The following is a 22,008-nucleotide window of genomic DNA, read 5'->3' as shown; positions in this document are numbered from 1 at the left end:
GCAGCTTCCCGGGGGGCAAAATATTTTATATTATGTTTTTATGTATGGGCCGTGACCCCCTAGGGAAGGGTCGCTCTCCTGGGGGGCAAATCGTATTTAGGCCATTTCTGCCCCCCTTGGAGGCAGATCAGCCTATTTTTGTTAGGCCAATCTGCCCCCAAGGGGGCAGAAACCACTAGACACTAGGGATCGGTGTGTATATGTGTGTGTTTTGTTTGGGGGGGGCTGTTCCCTGGGTAAGGGTCGCTCCCCATGGGAGCACATTACTGCTGGCCATATCTTGGGGGCAGATCAGCCTATTTTTGGAAGGCCCATCTGCCCCCAAGGGGGGCAGAAAGCCCACCAGAGACCTGGGAAGATTTGTTTTTCAAAATAAGAGGGTGGGGGTATAGCCATACCCCCACCCCAAATAAATGAGGCCAAAGTTGTTCTGCCCACCAGTGGGCAGATGGGGCAATTACCCCTGATCCACAACCCGGGTGGGGCAGAAAGTCTACTAGATGGCATGAAATTTTAAAAAACACAAAATAGTGGGGTGGTGGCTACCAACCAGTATGGGCCTGGTTATGCCCCCACCCCTAATGAAGGGGGGCACAGTCTTTCAGCTCTCCCCCTGCACACGAAAACATCTTATCCCACGGCAGAGAAGACATTTGATTATTTTGGGTTTCAGTTTTGCATTTGGGCCAAGAGAGCTTGGTAACTCTCAAAATCGTCCCACTTGGAATGGTGAGGGCTGCACTTTTTTGACTTTGGGACGCTGCCATGGAGAAAAATCCACAAGACTCAGACACATCTGAAAAATAAACATCTGGTTGATTCCAGGGCGGTGTGCTTCACATGCACCCCACACTATTTTGTCACCCACAATGCCCTGCAAACCTTCAACTTTGCTGGAAATCACACATTTTTGTGATTAACCTTCCGGAATCTGCAGGAATCCACAAAATTCCTACCACCCAACACTGTCTCATCTATACTAATGAAAATTCTGCTGCACTTGTCAGCCTAAAAATGTTTTTTTTCAAACTGCCCTTTTGGACCCGCATTGGTTCCCCCTCAATTTCGACATGTTTTTGTCTCTTCCCTGTCACAGGCACTTGGCCCACCTACACAAGTGAGGTATCATTTTTACCGGGAGGCTGAGGGGAACGTTGGGTGGTAGGAAATCTGTCCTGGTGCGGTGATCCCACAGAGAAATGTGGGAAAAAAGTTATTTTTTTTAGCTAATCTGAGTTTTGCTGAGGATTCTGGGTAAGAAATCAATCGGGGATCCATGCAAGTCACACCTCCCTGGACTCCCTCGAGTGTCTAGTTTTCAGAAATGTCTGGGTTTGGTAGGTTTCCCTAGATGGCTGCTGAGCCAAGGACCGAAAACGCATGTGCCCCCCCTCAAAAACAGGTAGTTTTGTATTTGATAATTTTGATGTGTCCAGATAGTGTTTTGGGGCATTTCCTTTCGCGAGCACTAAGCCTAACCACAGAAGTGAGGTACCATTTTTATCGGGAGACTTGGGGGAACGCTGGGTGGAAGGAAATTTGTGGCTCCTCTCAGATTCCAGAACTTTCTGTCACCAAAATGAGAGAAAAAGGTGTTTTTTTTGGCCACATTTTGAGGTTTGCAAAAGATTCTGGGTAACAGAACCAGGTGAGAGCCCCACAAGTCACCCCATCTTGGATTCCCCTAAGTATCTAGTTTTAAAAAAGGCAATAGGTTTGCTAGCTTTCCCTAGGTGCCGGCTGAGCTAGAGGCCAAAATCCACAGCTAGGCACTTTGCAAAAATCAGCTCTCTTTTCTTTGGGAAAATGTGATGTGTCCACGTTGTGTTTTGGGGCATTTCCTGTTGCGGGCGCTAGGCCTAACCACACAAGTGAGGTACCATTTTTATTGGGAGTCTTGGGGAAACGCAGGGTGGAAAGAAATTTGTGGATACTCCCAGGTTCCAGAACTTTCTGTCACTGAAATGAGAGGAAAAAGTGTTTTTTGGCCACATTTTGAAGTTTGCAAAGGATTCTGGGTAACAGAACCTGGTCAGAGCCCCACAAGTCACCCCATCTTGGATTCCCCTAGGTGGCTAGTTTTTAAAAATGGACATGTTTGCTAGGTTTCCCTAGGTGCCAGCTGAGTTAGAGGCCAAAATCCACAGCTCGGCACTTTGCAAAAAACAGCTCGGTTTTCTTTGGGAAAATGTGATGTGTCCACATTGTGTTTTGGGGCATTTCCTCTTGTGGGCGCTAGGCCTACCCACATAAGTGAGGTACCATTTTTATCGGGAGACTTGGGAGAATGCTGGGTAGAAGGAAATTTGTGGCTCCTCTCAGATTCCAGAACTTTCTGTCACCGAAATGAGTGGAGAAAGTGTTTTTTTGGCCACATTTTGAGGTTTGCAAAGGATTCTGGGTAACAGAACCTGGTCAGAGCCCCACAAGTCACCACCATCTTGGATTCCCCTAGGTGTCTAGTTTTCAAAAATTTGCCGGTTTGCTAGGTTTCCCTAGGTGCCGGCTGAGCTAGAGGACAAAATCCACAGCTAGGCACTTTGCAAAAAACAGCTCTGTTTTCTTTGGGAAAATGTGATGTGTCCACATTGTGTTTTGGGGCATTTTTTTCTGTCGCCGGCGCTCGGCCTACCCACACAAGTGAGGTACCATTTTTAGCGAGAGACTTGGGGGAATGCTGGGTGGAAGGAAATTTGTGGCTCCTCTCAGATTCCAGAACTTTCTGTCACCGAAATGAGAGGAAAAAGTGTTTTTGGGCCAAATTTTGAGGTTTGCAAAGGAATTCAAAGATGTGCAAATAACCACTGCTTCTCAACACCTTATCTTGTGGCCATTTTGGAAATACAAAGGTTTTCTTGATACCTATTTTTCACTTTTTATATTTAATCAAATGAATTTCTGTATACCCGGTATAGAATGAAAACCCATTGCAAGGTGCAGCTCATTTATTGGCTCTGGGTGCCTAAGGTTCTTGATGGACCTACCAGCCCTATATATCCCCGCAACCAGAAGAGTCCAGCAGACGTAACAGTATATTGCTTTCAAACATCTGACATAGCAGGAAAAAAGGTACAGAGTAAAAAGTGAAGAAAAATGGCTGGTTTTTTTCACCTCAATTTCAATATTCTGGTATTTCAGATGTTATTTTCTGTAGGAAACACTTGTAGGATCTACAGAAATGACCCCTTGCTAAATTAAGAATTTTGTCTACTTTTCAGAAATGTTTAGCTTTCTGGGATACAGCATTGGTTCCTCACCCATTTCTGTCACTAACTGGAAGGAGGCTGAAAGCACAAAAAATAGTAAAAATGGGGTATGTCCCAGTAAAATGTCAAAATTGTGTTAAAATGTTGATTTTTCTGATTCAAGTATGCCTTTTCCAAAAACAAGCTGGGAAGATGGTGATTTTAGCACCACAAACCCTTTGTTGATGCCATTTTCATGGGAAAAAAAGCACAAGCCTGCTTCTGCAGCCCTTTTTCCCATTTCTTTTTAAAAATCGAAATGTTTGCTATATTTTGGCTAATTTCTTGGTCTCCTTCAAGGGAACCCACAAAGTCTGGGTACCTCTAAAATCCCTAGGATGTTGGGAAAAAAAGGAAGCAAATTTGGAGTGGGTAGCTTATGTGGACAAAAAGTTATGAGGGCTTAAGCGCAAAACTGCCCCAAATAGCCAAAACAAGGCTTAGCACCTGAGGGGGAAAAGGCTTGACAGCGAAGGGGTTAAGGCATATCCTTTATGCTTTTGTCACGTTGTAGTTATAATGAATTCTCTTTTCATTTAGTAAACCTATATCTTTTAAAACCACATTCTCAAATGCTAATACTTGTGTTAGCATCTCAGAAGGAGGAGGACAAAACTTAGACCTCTTATATAGTGTTGTTAAATTATTTATGCTTCCAGGGTGACTGAAGTGCCAATTTCGGGGAAAGAGATCTGGCCCTGGGAACCTGTTTTGCAGGGGCCCAGAGCACTTAAGGTTTGAAACCACATCATTTTCCATGCAAAGAGTAGGGGGGCTACCATGTCAAAAGAAGCTCTCATAACGTGCACAAGTGTTTCTATGTTAAATCAAACGAACCTGATTGGCCTCACAAAACTGTAAGAAAGTTATGATAATGCTTTTGACAAAATTACTACTGGATCTTGAGACATTCACAGCGACAGCAACTGCTCAGTTAATTTTGTGACCATTTTTTAACATTTATTTTATTTTAAAAGTTTTATTACTTATTTTTGGTTACAGCAACGAGTAACAAAAACAGCTCAGCTCATCATCCTTATGGCAATGATTCATTGAAATTTCATTTCAGGGTTCAGCGTAATAGAATCATTAGCAAAATTGCAGGATGCGGCAAAAAGAGAGAGCTATACAATTGTTACAACATAGTCACAATATTCATGGAGAAAGTCGTCTCATACTTAGTTCTGCTCCCCTAGATTCCAGAAAGGTAGGAGGAGTAGGACTGGGGTGTTGTGCAGTGGCGACTGCCGCCGATTCAGGGTGGTGGTGTATGGGGGAGTTTACTGTGAGGGGGGTTTAAAAATAATAATACATTTTAAAACGTACCTGTCTGCTGCTCCCGGCCACCTCCATCGGCTCCTCTCTTCCCAGCAGACACTGGGGCACAGGCTTCCAATCCAGATGCTGCGCTCATGCTAAAGCAAGCATGAAAGCAGCACCCGGATTGGCCCTGAGCAAGCTGGTTTGACTCTCGCTCAGGCACAGGGATCCTGTGCCATTTCTCCAACCCAGGTGTAACACAGCTGGGTTGGAGAAATGTAAGTGCATGTTAGTTTGGCTATTCTAAGATGGATGGTCAAATCGACATGCGCACTTTACAGTGCCCACCACTCCTCCTCCCTACGGCCCAGCCCGGCCGCTGTCAGACAGTGACAAGTAAAATGATAAGTAAATTATTTTATTATCATTTAATTTGTCACTGCCTGACTGACCAGGGGGTGTGATGCTCCTCTGCCATTATGGAGGAGCTGCCCCTGGTGTTGAGTCTTGCTCTCCTGTGATTTCCCCGTCTTTCTCTGCCATCTGTACAGTGTCTCTTGATCTGGGTGATCCTTCCGGGCCACCCTCTGGTTGCGTACTCTTAGTGCCTGGTGTCTCTCTCATCTTATCTAGCACAATCCTAGATCTCTTTCTGCATTCTCTTTCTGCAGACTCTGCACACAATGATTTTTAACAATACATAAAAAAGTTGCAGTTATGTTTAGGTAGATAATACATTTTTCTTTAGCCTAACTGACCATTGCATTAATTTGCATGATGGGTCTATGCTCAATAATTGGTGGGCTTGGATCCAAGGGCCTATGTATAAGCAGTAAATGAATGCAATATAGGTTTGTCAATTTCAAAGATTTCAAAGGGACCAAGTTAGTCCCGCTGAGCAAAGAACCTTATGTCCTATTTGCGTTGCAAGATCCTGCACCAAGGATGCGTCGCCCAGCAGGGGTTCTGAGAAAGCTGCGGGGCTGTGATGCAGAGTCCTGAACTGGGTATGAAGGTCCATTATTTATACCTGGTGTCCACTTCGAATCAGTAGAAGTTTCTAGAGCCTTCCACTCACAAACGACTAGTGTAAAACCCTTTATATGTTCGCTCAGACAAAGCCTTTGGAATGTGCAAGTGTGGTAGGTGACACTTCTTCCCTCTCATCAAGTCAGAGGTGGCCGATCCTGCAAACACTTAATTCCCGGTTGTCTCACTATCTGAGAGCAATATACAAACGCCAACTGGCAGCTACACTTAGCCGTGTGACCCAAGATATAGGCTGCAGGCAACAAATGGTTAGGGAAAGAAAATGCCAATTTTCTACTTAAAATCCAACTAGAGGGTTTTTACATTTACATTTTTAGACACCAAACTCGATCTTCTTAATAATTCTCAATCTAAAGTTATCACATTTTTAAGGTACTAAGGTAACCTAATGTTATCCTATAGGATATGTAGGCCTTGGAGTAATGAAAAGAGTTTTGCACTACCAGGACATGTAAAAGTTAAAAGTACATGTCCAACTTTTTGAAAACACTTCACCCTGCCCTCTGGGCTGTTTAGGGCTTGGGTTAGGGGTGACTTATATGAATTAAAAAGGAAGGTTTAGGCCTGGCAAAAGGTTTACTTTGCCAGGTCGGAACAACAGTTTAGATCTTCACACACAGGCTACAATGGCAGCACTGAGATATGTTTAAAAGGTTACTTAAGTGGATGGCACAATACGTGCTGCACGCCCACTAGTAGCTTTATTTTACAGGCCCTAGGCACATCTAGTACCATTTTACTAGGCACTTATGAGTAAATTATATGTGCCAATAGAGCCTAAACCAATTTCACCATGTCAAAGGGAGAGAGCACAAGCACATTAGCACTGGTTAGCAGTGGTAAAGTGCACAGACTCTTATAGCCAAACAAATCAGCAAAAACAGAATGATGAAAGGCAAAATGTTGGGGGGAAAACTACACCAAGGATGTCGGGTACAACAACTAGTATATGTTTTACAGTTTTTGCTGTCCCGGCACTGCCACACAGCTGCAGCTGTCACAGTGCCATAGCTATGCTCCCTGTGGTGGCTCACAAGACGATTCCAGGAAGTTACAGGTGTGGCTTTTTACACCACAGCTCCCAGCAATTTCCTCCTACACTGACAGGAAAGCAACCTACCAGGTGCTTCGTCTCTCACCTTTGCATGTGTCCTGTACCCCTCTTGCTGGGAGCTGACCTATGACTCGTCCAGTCCTTGCTGACAGATGTTTGTCTGCCTTTAATAGCCTTCAAGGGACTTGTAGAGTGAACCTCTGCTAAAATGTTGACTTCCTTCGCCTAGGCGGAGTAGGTGGAATCTGGTCTTTTTAAAATTTGTGTAGTTCTCAGATTTCATTGCTGTACCACATTCTTCCTCCTTCATGGGGTGTGTTTGTTCAGCAGTAGGCAGTATTAAATAAATAAAATGGTGTATGACTATTGCTTTTGTCACCAATTCCCATTCTTGGTTTCCTTTTGCTCATTTGACAGCATCTCTGCCTTGTGCATGTAGCTGTATGGATTATTTTGCCTTCTCATATCAATGTTTTTTTTATTGTTTCATCTTTCAGCCGCACAATAATAAATAAATACATTAAAACACATAAAACTGCAAATTTAGTTCTGACATATCCAACCTATACAATGCAAACGGAAATACCTGTTTGAGCTGCAACTGCGTGCCAAATTTCTAACTAAGTGCAAATACATAACAATAGTTTGGTTATGGATAAAAATGGTTCCACCAGTAAATTCCATTTAAATGAAATGCTATAAACAGCGTACCTTCCCCACCAGTATATATATTCCTACTGCTGCCTGGACCATTTTCCACAAAGGTTGTCAGTTTCCTCATTCGTGACAATACTGCTCATGGATTCAAGGCTATTGAATTTAAAATATGCTCACCATCCGTTCTAAGACAAAAACTGTAGTAACAATCTAATAAATTTGATCTTGTACAATATAAAAAGGGGCTGAAGCCATATTTCACGTGCTAAGTAATATTTTGTTCAAAACAGCAAGAAGTGCTATAAATGGTCTTTCCTCCAACCTTGCTGACGCAATATTCGCTACCCTTGGTGAGCCTTGAACACCTAACAAGTTAATAACTAGTCAGTACCCAATCTAAACTTAATACATAGAATCTAAACAAAACATACTGCCAGGGCTATGTCCACCACTGAAGTACTCCCCCAGTGTAATTTCTGGCCTTATTATGGAGAAAACTTTCTCGTACCTGAACCCAAAGTAATGCTCCTTTATGAGCTCTGCAGTGTCCCGCCTTATCCTACTATGGTCAGTCAATAGGGACCCCAACTGTAGTCAGGATATACCGTCAGAGATAGGCATAGACCGCATTCAAGGTCCATATTTTGGTCCTCACAATGCAGAGAGCTTTAATCAAGGTCCTCACCAATCCCTCCACCGTGCTGTTAGCTTGTGGACACTGAGGCGTTATCTTTTGGTGCTTGATTCTGAGTGCATTAAAGTGTTCCTGAAATTCTGTTCCCTGAAAAGGGGGACTATTGTCTGTCTGGATAGTCTCTGGTAGGCCATATACTGCAAAGGTCTTCTCGAGTAGGAACTTTACATGGGAGAACACCTTCATGGCCACTAGCTCTACAAAGGGCTTCTTGGACCGGTCGTCGACCGTGACCATGATCAAGCTCCTATCCGGGAAGCTCCTGAAGTCCAAGCTGACTTTTGCCCAGGAGGTCATTGGTATGACTTCAGTGCAGGGGTGCTCCCATGATCTGAGAGGCCAGGCACTGTTGCACTGCTTCCTCTCTCTGGCATCTATGCCTGGTTACCATAATTTTCCTCTCATCCTAGCCTTTGTTTTCCGAGCGAGCCAGGTCATTCACTCAGACTTCCAGGGACTTGGGGATGGCGATGTGGTGGCCTTGCATTATTATGCCTTCCACAGTGGAGCTCAGCTCAATCCTGCTTTTCCAGTGATGCGACAGCTAGGCCTTCTCTGCCAGGTCCCATTGATTGGTGTCCTGAAGGAATAGCTTCCATGCGTTGTTGCTGATGGCATCCACTACTCCACATCGTCGGTGTCAGTAGATGTCCTCCATTGTCTCAGGCAGGTGGCAGTTACTATCATGCAAGTGCATTCTACGGTCCCTTCACTGTCTGTGTATGGGCCATTAGTTTGGTCTGGGGGATGCTGGGACAGGAAGTCTGCCGGGTTGTTGGCTCCCGGCCGATATGGACACAGAATCGGTATGATAGCAGCTGTCCTGTCCACCATTCTATGCATGAGGATGAGTGGGGGGGCTATCCTACCAAACAAGCTCACCAATGGTTTATAGTCCATTAACACCTTGAATTCCTGTCAATAGATATGTAGGTGAAAGTGGTGACAAGCCCATTTGATAGCTAGGGCCCATCGTTCAATCTGCACATACTGTGCTTCTGTGACCATGAGGTCTCTGCTTACAAATGCGCTGGGGGCTCACACCCTTGGCTCCTGCACCAGGATGATCCACCAGGCTTGCATTCACAACCAATTCTGTTGCCCTTTCGTGGTTGAAGTGTGCCAATGTGGTGTCTGCTAGGAGAGCATCTTTATGCTGTTGAATGCTTATTGCTACTACGGGCCCCATTTCCATCTTAATCCAGACTTTATATGTGTGTGGGGAGTCTCAGAGAGGGTGGCCTGATTGGGCAGAAATCAGCAGCAGTATGTCGCACTGCATAAGAATTTGTGTATCTCGGTTGCGTTCTTGGGTGCCGGAGCCTCTTTGATCTCTGCGGACCTACGGGGGTCTACCTGAAGTCCCTCTCTGGAAAATACAAAGAATTTGATCTTGAGCTCAAAGAATGAGCATTGTCGTTATGCAGGGTTAGCCCACTGTCCTGTCGCCTCTGATGGGTGGCTTTGAGGAGCCTATGATGGTCTGACAAGGTGGTTGAATAGATGAGAATATCATCACATTTGTTGAGGACCCATTCTAGCCCCAAAAGTGTTTCTCAGACTGCATTCTGAAATACTTTGCCGACCGAGGAGATCCCAAAATTCAGTCTCTTCTACATTCTGAGCTCGAGGTCCGTTGAGAATGTCCAGGTGGAGTACCAGTCTGTGGTATCTGATGTTCAAGTAGAGCTTCGAAAACCATCTTGCTCCATTTAGACCTGTTGTGATATTGTCTATTGTTGGGGTGATGTGCCTTTCTCAGCAGAAGGCCCAGTTGGGAAGCATCATGTCTATGCAGAGACGTATTTCCTCCATCTGCTTGGGTTTCTCGGATACGACCAGGGGTGACACCAATGATGCAGGCCCTGAGACCTTTTCAATGACATCCATACTCTCCAGTTTGTCTAGTTCCGTTTTGATCTGAGCTCGCAGGTGGAACTGTAGTCTTTGGTGTCTGAGCACTGTTGCTTGTATTGTCTTATCAAGATGTAGTTTGACTGGTGCCCATTTCCAGCACCCTAATCCCCGTAAATGCTTAGGTAATTAGTCAAGGAGGTGATCCACCTGCAGGTCATGGATTTCTCTGGCAAAGAAGACCAGCCCTAGGTCTTTGACTGTACTGCAGCCGATCAGGGTTCCTCCTCTGCCTGTTGTTACATGGAACATGGTCTTTCCTTCTCTGTCTCCCTGTTTAATGTTGGCATCCATTGCTCCCATCAGGGGAAGTGGTTATTTGACTCTGTTGATGAAGGGGCATATTTACAATGAATTGGCGTGGGGCAGCACCGCAAGTCTTTTTGCTGCATTGCCCAACGCCAATTGAAAAGGGCAGGAATGCACCGTATTTACAAGATACAGTGCATTCCTGTCTTTCCAGCCGGCACACAATTTGGTGCCTAGCGCCAACACAGGCACCCTTGCACCATGGTGCAAGTGTGTCTGCGGTGTTGGCAGGATTGTTTTTGTGCAGGAAGGGACCCCGTCCTATACAAAAACAATCCATAGAGGCTTTTCCTCAGTGTGAGTGTGCTGCAGAAATCAGCACACATGGAAAGAGAAAAAAAAACAAGGAGAAATAATGATATTTCTCCTCCTCATGCCTCCCCTGGGGAGGCGTACAATTTTGACGAATTCCCAAGTTTATAGTTCCTCGTAAATTTGGGAATGCATCAAAACCCATAGGTGTTCTGTTGGAAAACCCACCACAATGCCCAGGGAAGCCCCTCTGATGGCCCCGCTGTGTTGTCTTACACCATATCTATGAGGCCATGAAAAGCCCCGTTTTATGTGTCATCGTAGATATCGGTCTGCACTCTGGGCCACCAGAGCATCATAAAAAGTGATGCACGGGCGGCAGAAGGGGCTTGTTAATAAGCCCCGTGGATTTTAGTGCGGGAAGGCTGTAGGGGTGGTCATGGGCGTAGTTGCTGGTTTTGTTTGTGGGTCTTTAAGTTGATGGAGGCTCCCGTATCGATAAGGGCCTGTATTGTTGTGCCCGCGACCGTTACCTTGCACTCTGGCTCGGGACGCCGCCTTTGGATTCCTGGGTCTGTGTATAATGTGAGGAAGGCCTCCTCCTCATCTGGGTGCTCATTTTCAACATCCCCTTCTCCCTACTACTCTCTGCTGCTAGTTTGTGATTGGGCACAGACAGTCAGGTGGGTGAATGTCCGTAGTTGATGGCCTCCTGCCACGGTCTCGCCACCCACATTTGTCACTCCTGCAAACCATCGCAAAATGGTTGATCTTGTTGCACACCGAGCACATGCGCCCTGCCCCGGGTACTTTCCAAGGGGTATGGTGTGGTTTCATCGCACAGTTCCTGCACGAGGTTTTCAAGTCAGCCCTGTGCTTCCTCTTGCGGGGTGGGGGTGTGGTGTGAATAGCGCCTACAGTTTCCATCTTGATGGCTGGCAATTTTGTGCCGGTTGATGGTCCGGACCCTCCGTTTAATGCCACTTGGAACCCGTACACCCTTGCGCTAGATAAGTCATACTTGTGGGAAAAAATGATGATGTTTTCTAGTTTGATCGCAGGTTGCCTGAGGATGAGCCTCCTCAGGTCCACCGACCCGCACCCCGGTATGAGATGCGACCTGGCCTCCTTTCGCTGGTTGTCGTCAGTGCAGGTGCTAGCCAGAGCCTGAAGGCGGGCGTAGAAGTTGTCCATTGACTCCCTCGCTTGCTGTCGGGCTTGGCGACAATTTGAAACATTCAAAGTCGGGGTTCAGTTGAGGGTTAAAGTGCGCATTGAGGGCAGTTATTGCAGCGGTATAGTCGTCAACATCCCCCGTACCCGGGAGGTGCTGAAACAATTTGTATGCCTCCTGACCAACTAAATGCAGCAGAAGGGACTTCTTTACTTACTGTCCCGTTCTCTGGTGGCTCTGAACTGAAGTAGTTCTCAAGCCATCCCACCCAGATCTTCCACCTGGGGATGTCGTTGGCCGGGTCTGCCAGTTTACTAAATGGTGGCAGAGTCCTTCTCGTGCTTGCACCTGCAGCTGCCGCATTGTGCCCTGGGCCAGGCCCATGGGATCCTGCAGCCTGTGCCTCACCCGCCATCCCAGGCGCAGTAATCAGGTGTGGGGTGGTCTTAGCAGCCATGGATTCTTGTGTCTCTGTGCCCCAGTACGCTGCGTAGGGCTCCCGTAGCAGCTGGAAGCGGTGGCATAGATATATGGGTTCACGGGGGAGCGCGATGAGGTCCCTTCATCTCTAGGTGGCCGGACGTGGAGCCGGAGGATGCACCCTGTCCCACTCACGCGCCCATCAGGCTCCAGGCGCTCTCAGGCCGTGTGCGATAGGTTGGGTGCGGCTGTTATAGCTGGGGAGGAAAGGTGGGGGCCCTACTGCCAAAGACCACCATGAGTGGTCCGCCCCAGTCGCCACTATGCCCGGCCAAGCTGGCGCACGCTGACATCAGGGCATGTTGTATAGCCTGGGTGGCTCAGTACAGCATGTAACTAATTGAGCACACTGGCATTCTTTGTCTCACAGCCTGGGGGTCCTGATCACAAGTGAACGCCTGTAGATTCCTCGGGTTTGGCCTGGCTCAAGGGGCGAGGTTGGGAATGTGGTATTATTCAACTCAGGCAAAACATTGTCAGCGGGGCTAAGACTTGTTTCCTGGTGGTCAAAACCTCACTGCACACTTCTGTTCCCCAACACAAGATCCTACTGTGCACAACCATGGATTCCTCTTTATTTGTGTGTGGCCCCTTACGAAAAAATAAAGGTTGCCTGTTAATTTTGGAAACAAGACCAGACGGGTAATATTGCTAACCCTGTCATTTCTGAAAAATATTTGGAGAATTAAATGATTCTTTCAACAATTTTGTCATAAATGTGACAGAGTAATATCCTCCAATGACACGTAAACGTTTTGCTTCTTCGTTATTGAATTTGTGAAACTCACGTTTTACAAATTTTCTTAACCTTGTTACAAAATCATCCATGGTTTCATCAGCTTCTTGACACGTCATATTAAATGTATATCTCTCAAAATCAATATTTTTGGGGGTCAAATTGTTCATCTGAGCATTTCATAGCTCCTTCATACGTTTCAATTGTCGCTAGTAGTTGTTCTACGTCATCCACTGTTAGGTTGATTGGTCTCTTGCTTGCCCATCTGTGTTTCTTAAAAAGTCCCTTTTACTTAATGCTCAAATCGCCTATGGCATTTTTTCCATCTTGATCCTACATTTTGTGACTCAGTCGTATCAAAAGGTGGCGGTCTTCTAAATATTGTAATAACTTCTTCTGTATGGTCACCTGATCTAATTTGAGTAGATGTTGACATTGTTTTATTTGTTGTTATTAATAATAATAATAATAATAATAATATATTCATATAATAATACTAATGTAGATTTCAAACTTGTATCGTGATATCTTTATTTTCCTAAAGCTTTGTGTGCTGAAAAATGCAGATTGCTGCTGTACCAGTGAATCACATTTTTCAGTCAGTACATATAACACAAATATCCACTAGATGGCAGCATATCATAAAATAAAGAATAACGACGAAGTAAGTGATATCTTTTCAAGAAGTCTGAAAATTGTGAGGTGAATGACATCAAAGGTCGGTGGCCAAATCCTTGGTAAACATGAGATTTGTTTTATAAACAGTATTTTACAAGGTTTTACACTCCTTAGATGTACTGTCAAGGCACCCTCGCGCTGAACTGAGCGTGATTGAGGGTTAGAGCGCTCCTTGTGCTATTCTTGTAGACAAACGTATTTGAACGTTCTTGCTCCTTTGACCTCGTGCTTCAGTCAGTGTCCTGCACGTGCATTTATCTCGTTCTCTGCGCTTCAGTTTTTCTAAATATGTGAACACTTCAATCTGCCTTATTACTATTCCACTTGACTGTCTGCTCTCCTGCCCTCTGCTGTCCTGAACTCTGCTGTCATCAGTGTCCAATTATGCCAATTTTCCTTTCTCTGGTCGAATCGTTGTCTGCTGTCCTATGAACACAAATTCCTCACGAAAACTCTCTGTGACAGTATTACAGGCAGGCTGTTTCCTCTTCTCCTCACCAATGTCCAGGAGTAGACACAAAGCATTAAATTATTTAAGTATAATTTGTCAACATTAACAAACACCATGGGGGTCATTACGAGTTTGGCGGACGGAAAAGGCAGTCCAAACTCCTGCGGTCAGGTTACCGCCAGTGCGGTCCCCTTCCTGCGGGCCCCATTATGAGTTTCCGCCCGCTGGCCCAGCGGGAAACAGCCGACAACATTGACACGGCTCATAAATGAGCCAGTGGCAATGCTGGGATGCGAAGGGTGCACCAGCACCTGTTGCTCTTTTCACTGTCCGCAAAGCAGACAGTGAAAAGCGAGATGGGGCTGGCCATGGGGCCTCCTGCACCACATCTACGACAGCTTTCACATGGTGAGGCTTTCGCCATTTAATCGTCGGCGGAGAAGGAACTCGTAATACCCAGGGCGGAACCCTGACCAACGTTCAGTCTGGTGGTGCTGGCTGTCCGACCATGGCACGACCGCCACAGTCGTAATGTGGCTGCTGCACTGCCACATTGGTGGCAGTCCGACAGCCATTGCGACCCTGGCGGTCTCACGGCAGTCAGGGTCGTAATGACGCCCCATGTGTGCCTTCATTCCTACGCAGCCTCTCTTTATTGCCCTCACCAGTCTTAAAGATTCTAGAACAGAATCCCTTATTTCAAATGATGGGATCTAAGGGTTCGCTGCAGAGGAAGAGGACTGTAACCAGGATTTGTCAGTATTCAGGGTGCCCTGGCTGCGACCCCTACCTAGAAAGGGCTGGGATGAACCTCTTGTCGGACCAAGAGGAAAGGCTCTCTTAAATGAAAAACCCCTGGACAGACAGGTGCCAGCAATTTCTTGTTCTCTACAGATTCCTTAATCATTTTGTCCATCTCTTGTCCAAAAATCTTGGAATCTTAAAAAGGCGGTTTCATCAAAATATCTTTTTTGAGCAGCGTCTGCCTTCCAGTTGCGCTTTCATAGATGCCGACGGGTGGCAATAGCAGCCCCGGAAGTAGCTGCTGATGCACACAAATTGTCGAATGACAAATCAGGTAGAAAACGTACCTGCTGCTTCATAAGGGACAAAACATCTGAATAACCCAACCCCATGCGATCAGTCAAAGCTTGAAAATCTTTAAGTAAGGACTTAACAGTATATGTGGAGCAAATATTGGCACCAATGACAATGGAGAAGTTAGCTACAGCATAACAATGCTTCACTGCCTCATCAACCTTCCTATCCACTGAGTCAGGTGAAGAAGCGTCCTCTGAAACCACATTTCCCTGAGTGGATATGCCCACCATCAATGAATCCACCTTGAGCACCGATGGAAAGTCCTTTGCAAATCTGTCCACAGGATAACGCCGTGAAAGAAATCCAGAGAAAGCAGATTGGTCTACTTCTTTACATTCATGGGACAGCATCCGCCAAATAGCATTATGTAAGGGCACAGTCTTGGTCTCCACCTGGGCTGACAGGCAGAAGCCACACTCAGGAACCTCCCCAACCATGGGACAAAAAATGCCACAAATGTGGCAAAAATAATCAATTTGCAAATCTTTGCAAGGCCAAATGTTTAAGCCAGAAATTAACATGAAACATGAGAGATGAGGAAAAAAAGTGTTAACGTTCGGGAAATGGAAAGCAGGGATGAAGACGATGAGAGTGATAGGTCTCCTACCAGAAGCGTAACAGAGAAACTGTACTTAATGGAAGACAGAAGTGATTATAAAGCAAGTTGCTATAAGCAAGTGCATTTTTTAGACTGCAAACAAATAACACAGACAGCTGCAGTGGAGTTGAAAATTGGACAACACTGAGTTAAATTTGTACTAGACAGTGGTGCAACATAGTGTGCCTATATGAATATGAAAAAATGACAAACAAGCTAGAACTGACACCATTAAATGCAAATGTGTTTCAATTAGGGGCAAGAATACTGATGGAAACTTCAGGGAACTTTAGAGACAGAGTTACACAGTTACATATGAGAATGTATGATTATAATAGAGGAAATACATATGTTGCAAGGAGATATTCCTGCTCCTTGTTTGTTAAGGAATGTAACAGCACAAATAATGGGAGTATTAGCCATGGCATATGATATATTAACGGAGCACCTGATATATAGGGAATTTCCAGACTTATTTGCAGGTATTGGCAAATTGCGAAATACACAAGTTACTTCACAAATAAATGAAGCACTATGCCCAGTTGCTTAGAATCACTGCAGAATATCTATACATTTGAAAACTAAAGTAGAGGAAATAATTCAAAGATTGCTAAAGCAACACATTATTGAGCCAGGTGTGGGACCAATTCCATGGATTTCTCCAAATGTAGTAGTAACCGAGAAAGGAACAGATAACATTTGTATCTGTATTGCTATGCACCATCATGATCTAGCAATACACCGAGAAAGACATCCTTGACCACTTATGCAAAGAAAACCACCAGCTAGAATTAGATAAACAATCTTGTGATATTACAACTTTTTCAACTCATATTGGGTTGTGTCAGAGTAAGAAACTACATTTTGTCATATCTTCAGTCACAGAGATTTTTCAAGAAATTGTACAGAAAATATTTTGTCCAGTTAAAAATTGTTTCAATTACAGTGAAGAAGACATTCTTGTATTTTGAAAAGATCGTAAAGAACACGGCCATGCACTGAGAGAAGTGTGCATTGAAGCAGGCTTAACGTTGAATAAAGACCAATGTGAATTGTAGCACGTGCTTCAGCCAGGAAGAGATTCACCAAGAAAAATAGTGCCATATGCTTAAGTAAAATAGAGGGGACGTGCTAAAGACTTGAGAGGGACTACAGATCCAAAACTGCTTTGAGGCCCCAGGAGGCAGCCATTTTCATGAGCACCTACACCCACTTGACACCAACGAGCGCTATAAAGCCCGTGGGGGCACTTCGCGGAGCGGGATGTGCTAAAGACTTGAGAAAGACTACATATCCCACGCTGCTTTGAGGCCCCAGGAGGCGGCCATTTTCACGAGCACCAGCACCCACTTGACACCAACGAGCGCTATAAAGAAAGCGCATGGGGGCACTTCACGGTGCTGGACGCACTAAAGACTTGAGAGGGACTACATATCCTAAGCTGCTTTGAGGCCCCAGGAGGCAGCCATTTTCATGAGCACCCACTTGACACCAACGAGCGCTATAAAGTGTGTGGGGGCAAGGGTGGGCCCATCCCCACCCGTCGGAGCCCGGAAGAGGCTGGGCTGGGCCACCCCACTAACATTGAACTTTCAAGTAGGCATCACTGACCCTCGCTTTATATATTATTTTAATACTGTGCCACCCTGTAGGATGCATTGTTATATTAATACTTTTACAGAATATTTTATCACCAACCACAGTCCCAGATGGGTAAAAGGATAGCTGGGGCAGGGTCAGCGCTAAAAACGAAGCGGAAAAGGCACAAGCATGCAGCTAGTGACTGCGTTATGGATAGAATTGACACTCTTTTTGGTGAATGCGAAGGAATTGTAACCGCTTCTCAGGGAAATGACTCTAACGGAATTGGGGGAGAGTGCTCCCCAACCAAGAGGAGGGCAGGACCAAAGAAAATTGCTAAGATATTTGTAAACCGTGGACAACAGGACACAGCTACTACAGGGCAGGGAGAGGGCAGGAATGTCATCACCCACGCTGTTCCATCTTCAGTGAATGAGCCACTACTGGGCTCTAACGACTCCATCCAGTGCAGCAACCGCTTTAGCCCTTTAATTAATGCCCCAGACCCACATGATGACCCCGACCTTGGTACTAGGGTGGGTGGGATACTAAAGTGGGACAAGTTGTGGCTCGGCCCGCACTCATTAATGCAACCAATAACACCTTAAAGACTGCATTAATGGACCTAGAGGAGGGTCCTGCAGTCCCCAACAAGGAAATAAGTTTAACCCACACCAAATGCTTCAGGGACATCGCAGCCCACTTCTCGGTATCCACAGCCCATGATGGCAAGAGACCTAAGGGTAGGCATCGTTGGTTTAATAAAATGTGCCGGTCCTCAAACAAACATTTAATCCAAGCCATCAAATCCAAGGATGCCAACACCATCCGCTTAGCTAGGACGTCCTACAAGCTAGCCATACGCAAAGCCAAGCGTGACCAAGATGATAAGTGGTGGACAGCACTCAGCGACACTGCGTGCAAGAGGAATTGTAGTCTGTTTTGGTCCCTGGCAGCGTGAGGCCCAGAAAGCAGTGGATTGAACATAACAACTAACATCGCCCCAAAAGACTGGGTAAACCATTTCAGTGGGCTGTACTCCTACGATTATGATAGCCCCATTCCTGATCACATGGACCCTTGCTTAAACATTACTTCAGCACCCACCACTCAAGTGCCTCAGCTGTTCTCCCAAAAAGACATAGTATATTCCCTAGGCACTATGAAGCGTGGCAGGGCCCCTGGCTCGGATGGTGTTCCGGCAGACCTGTTCTCAACTGATATTGCAACCTGGTCAAGATACATCACCATCATAGCGAATGCAATAGCATCTGGGGCGCCAATCCCTGAGTCCTCGAAAGGGGCTATTGTTGTTGTGATCTTTAAAAAGGGTGACAGATCACTTCCCTGCAACTACAGGCCAATCAGTCTAATCGACTGTGCACAAAAAGTGTTCTGCCACTGTCTCTTGGGAAGATTGAAGACTGGATGACTGAAAATCATATCCTTTGTCCCCTCCAAGCTGGTTTCCAGAAAAAAATATCTACCACTAAGCAAGCCCTCAGGTTCCTATTTTTCTAATGAAAAATAGTGCTCATTGGCAAAGGGAGCTCATATGTACCTTTTGTGGACCTAAAGTCTGCATTTGATCTACTACCCCGCAACAAACTATGGGACACTCTTTCCCGAATGGGAATTCCCAAGCACATCCTAGCACTATTGATACGGCTCCACGAGGGCAACTATGCACGCGTCAGGTGGGACAACAAGGGGCAACTAACTGATAGAATCCAGTTATCAAGGGATGTGCGGCAAGGGTGTGTCCTTGCCCCCACCCTCTTCTCCTTGTATATCAATGACATCGTCCCCTCTCTGCTTAGAGTGGAGGCTGGCGCACCATCACTTGGCACACAAAAAATCCTTGTCTTGCTCTTTGCAGACGACACTCTCCTGATGTCCAAGACCCCTAGTGGATTAAGGAAACTCCTCACGTGCCTTGAGAAATTCTGCTCCATGCGGGGACTTGAAATCAACGCCTCAAAAACGAAATTAATGACCCTCAGTCCCCATAGATACTTTAAAGGGAAGTTCACACTAGAGGGCACCACGCTTGAGAAGGTGGGCACCTTCAGTTACCTGAGTATAGCATTGACTGATAACATGTCTTGGAAACCACACATAGGAAAGCAAGCTTTAAAACTAAAGCAAACAACTGGGGTACTAATAAAGGTTTTTCACCTCTCACATACAAAACCAAATCGCCCAGCAATCCAGATATTTGAAGCCCAGGCGGTGACCTCAGCGCTTTACGGGACTGAACTATGGGGCTATGCTAAAATCCAACATATAACCATCCCTGAAAACAACTTCCTAAGAAACCTTGTGGCCCGCCCACCAAACACTCCACTGTTCCCCCTTTTTAAGGATCTTGTTATGAAGCGCATTGGTCACAAAGCCCGTCTACGCCCTCTTCTGTACTGGCGGCGTCTCTGGACTACCCCAGAGCTCCAATCCTTCACTGCCGCCCTGCAGGTCATTTTAGAAGCTGACCATCTCCATAGCATCCCTTGGCTTAGATATATCAAGGAGTAACTCTACTCACTTGGGCTTAGAGAACTCTGGAATTCACCAACCACCTCCTCCTTTCCTTCAAAAAGAAAACTTAAAAAACAGTATTGGCAAATGGTAGACTCCGAAGATCTGGGAGCCGCACTCACATTTTCTTGCGACTTTGTCAACCTAAAAGAGACATGCAAGTACAAGGCTTTCTGGGACTTAATCACGGTACCAGGAGAAAGGAAACAAATTCAGTTCCGCATTGGTACGCCACCACTAAGACACTGACCACATGAAGAATCAACCACTTGCCCAGCCTGCAAAGCCCTCATTGAGAACCTCCCTCATGTCCTATTTGCTTGCCCCGCGTACACTGCCTCACGTAGGAAATGGCTGGCCCGGCATGCAGACTGCTGGGAGTTCGCAGTTCTAAAATAGCCCTCCGCATCCTCAGATCAGACACTCGGCCAACGTTAGTGATCGCCGTCGCCAAGTTCCTCAGAGTTGGATTGTTAGAGGAAATTTTGTATCTGTTTAATGCTTCCAACAAGATTGTTACACCATACCGTGTGTGTGTGTATTTTATCTTTATTTTATTCTTATTTTATCAGCCATACGTTTCGTTATATTTATTTAAATTGTGTATTTATTTGTATTTATTGCTGCTATGTGCTTTTTTGGCTCTTGCAGCCAAAATAAAGTTATTTTGACTGACTGACAATAGAGCAAGCATTCACTCAAGCTGAAAAAGAAAGTATTGCTGTTGTTTGGGCTTGTGAATATTATCATTTGTTCCTCTGGGTAAACCCTTCACCATAGTTACAGATCACCAAGGTCTTTTGACTATATTTGGAAATCTGACAGCAAAGCTACTCCAAGAACAGAAAGATGAGGTATTTGTCTCATGGAGTAAGATTACAAGATTATACACAGACAGGTCAAAGAGCACAATCCAGCTGATTATATTTCTCAGCATCCACTTCCAACAACAAAAGCAACGTTGCAATGGCTGAAGGATATATCCACTTTATAATTAAACAATCAACTCCTGAAAGGATATTAGAATTGGATCTTGTGAAAGCAACCTTAGAAGATTAAACAGTTCAAGAAATATTCTGCATAAGAAGGCAGAATAAATCGAAATGTGAATAGTTCTAGTAAGTTTGGAATAGTGAATACATCCATAATAGTGTTTAAACAAGTCCAGAATGAATTTTCAGTATCAGAAAGTAGATTCACAGTCTTTACGAAAGAAAATAGTACACGGCTCATGAAAGTCATTTGGGTATTGTTAGAAATGGGGTTTCTGCTTGGCTAGGAAATGCACCTAAACCAGGCAGAACCCACCCACTCTAGTCAGGGCAAGGGAGTTACACGTCCAAGATAACCCCTGCTCACCCTCTTGGAAGCTTGGCACGAGCAGTCAGGCCTATCCCAGAGGCAATGTGTAAAGCGTTTGCACAACACACACAACACACACAACGCACTATCCCCACCACAAAGGAAACACAACACCAAGTTATATAAAAATAAACTGTATTGTACACAACATAATTAGACCAAACACATGCCAGTAATACCCTGCTACCCAAGCAGTGTCAGAACTTTACACAATAGTTACTCTGCAGAAAACAGCAGTAGTCACACATAACACACTGGTTACTTACTATTCTGCAACATAAGCAATATTCAGGAATCACATTCCTAAAAGAATGCACTTGTCATAAAAACATCATAAATGCCCATAGCAGGAACATTAGAAAACATATGGCAAGTCATAAAAACATATCTCAATCAATCAATTTATAAAGCGTGCTACTCACCCGTCAGGGTCTCAAGGCGCTGGTGGGGGGAGGGAGCTATTGGTTGAATAGCCAAGTCTTGAGGCGTTTTCTGAAGGCCAGGAGGTCATGGGTCTGGCGTAGTTGGAGCGGTAGGGAGTTCCAGGTCTTGGCGGCGAGGTAAGAGAAGGATCTTCCTCCGGTGATGGTGCGGTGAATGCAGGGGACGGAGGCGAGGGCGAGGCTGGTGGAGCGGAGCTGGAGGGTGGGGGTGTGGAAGGTGAGTCTGTCATTGAGGTAGGCTGGACCTGTGTTGTGGAGGGCTTTGTGTGCGTGGGTGAGTAGCTTGAAAGTAATCCGCTTCGATACAGGTAGCCAGTGTAGCTCTCTGAGGTGGGCAGAAATGTGGTTGCGGCATGGGACATCAAGGATGAGTCGTGCTGAGGCATTTTAGATACGTTGCATTTTCTTTTGTAGTTTGGCCGTGGTTCCTGCAT

This window comes from Pleurodeles waltl, chromosome 6 (assembly GCF_031143425.1).
Source record: "Pleurodeles waltl isolate 20211129_DDA chromosome 6, aPleWal1.hap1.20221129, whole genome shotgun sequence".
Taxonomy (NCBI): domain Eukaryota; kingdom Metazoa; phylum Chordata; class Amphibia; order Caudata; family Salamandridae; genus Pleurodeles; species Pleurodeles waltl.
The sequence above is the reverse complement of the archived record's forward strand: the minus strand, read 5'-3'. Positions refer to the sequence as shown.